The sequence below is a fragment of the Arachis hypogaea genome, chromosome 16 (genome assembly GCF_003086295.3).
Source record: "Arachis hypogaea cultivar Tifrunner chromosome 16, arahy.Tifrunner.gnm2.J5K5, whole genome shotgun sequence".
Classification (NCBI taxonomy): Eukaryota; Viridiplantae; Streptophyta; class Magnoliopsida; order Fabales; family Fabaceae; genus Arachis; species Arachis hypogaea.
In genome coordinates this window covers 70,716,083-70,717,758 of record NC_092051.1, presented here as the reverse complement: position 1 = coordinate 70,717,758, position 1,676 = coordinate 70,716,083, and the positions used below count along the sequence as shown (strand labels likewise).

The 1,676-nt window shown below is 34.4% G+C and overlaps 1 non-coding gene across 1 annotated transcript; it reads left to right on the top strand.

Annotated features, from left to right (window-relative positions):
• Positions 1-353: 353 nt before the first annotated feature.
• On the top strand, positions 354-461 carry LOC112760696 (small nucleolar RNA R71). Its single transcript, XR_003181125.1, has one exon. It is a non-coding gene; the product is annotated as a small nucleolar RNA R71 (small nucleolar RNA).
• The last annotated feature ends 1,215 nt before the right edge of the window (positions 462-1,676 follow it).

Genomic DNA, 1,676 nt, shown 5'->3' with positions numbered 1-1,676 from the left:
GGATCATAAGCTTCTTCTTCAGGAGAAGCCTCTTGAGTACTGTTGGATGCAGCTTGCATTCCATTCAGACTCTGAGAAATCATATTGACTTGCTGAGTCAATATTTTATTCTGAGCCAATATGGCATTCAGAGTATCAATTTCAAGAACTCCCTTCTTCATAGGCGTCCCATTACTCACAGGATTCCTCTCAGAAGTGTACATAAACTGGTTATTAACAACCATGTCAATGAGTTCTTGAGCTTCTGCAGGCGTTTTCTTTAGGTGAATGGATCCACCTGCAGAAGTATCCAATGACATCTTTGATAGCTCAGATAAACCATCATAGAATATATCCAGGATGGTCCATTCTGAAAGCATGTCAGAAGGACACTTTTTGGTCAACTGTTTGTATCTTTCCCAAGCTTCATAGAGGGATTCACCATCTTTTTGTTTGAAGGTTTGAACATCCACTCTAAGCTTGTTCAGCTTTTGAGGAGGAAAGAACTTGGCTAAGAAAGCCGTGACCAGCTTATCCCAAGAGTTCAGGCTATCTTTGGGTTGAGAGTCCAACCAGATTCTAGCTCTGTCTCTTACAGAAAATGGGAAAAGCATAAGCCTGTAGACTTCAGGATCTACTCCATTAGTCTTAATAGTATCACAGATCTGCAAGAATTCAGTTAAGAACTGAAAAGGATCTTCAGATGGAAGTCCATGAAACTTGCAGTTCTGCTGCATTAGAGAAACTAGCTGAGGTTTCAGCTCAAAATTGTTTGCTCCAATGGCAGGAATGGAGATGCTTCTTCCATGTAAATTGGAATTAGGTGCAGTAAAGTCACCAAGCATTCTCCTTGCATTATTATTATTTTCGGCTGCCATCTCCTCTTCTTGTTCGAAAATTTCTGAAAGGTTATCTCTGGATTGTTGTATTTTAGCTTCTCTTAGTTTCCTTTTCAGAGTCCTTTCAGGTTCTGGATCTGCTTCAACAAGAATATTCTTGTCTTTGCTCCTACTCATATGAAAAAGAGAGAACAGAAAAATAATAATAATAGGGGTCCTTTTTACCACAGTATAGAGGTCCCAGTGTGAGTAGAAGAAAAGAAGAAGAAGAAATTCGAACACAGATGGAAGAGAGGGTTCGAATTTGGGTGAGATGAAGTGTTAGTAGATGAATAAATAAATAGAATAAGATGAGAGAGGGAGAGGATTTTTGAAAATAATTTTTGAAAAAGGGTTAGTAATTTTCGAAAATTAATTTTGAAAAGGGTTAGTAGTTTTTCGAAAATTCAAATAAAAAATAAAATAATTAGTTTAATTAAAAAGAAATTTTGAAAAAGAGGGAGTTATTTTCAAAAATTAGAGAGAGAGAGAGAGAGACAGAGAGAGTTAGTTAGGTGGTTTTGAAAAAGATAAGAAACAAACAAAAAGTTAGTTTGTTAGTTGAAACAAATTTTGAAAAGATAAGAAGTTAGGGAGTTAGAAAAGATATTTTGAAATCAAATTTTTGAAAAGGATAAGATAAGAAGATATTTTTGAAAAGATATGATTGAAATTAGTTTTTGAAAAAGATTTGATTTTTTTAAAATCACAATTAATGACTTGATTCACAAGAAATCACAAGATATGATTCTAGAACTTAAAGTTTGAATCTTTCTTAACAAGCAAGTAACAAACTTGAAATTTTTGAATCAAAACATT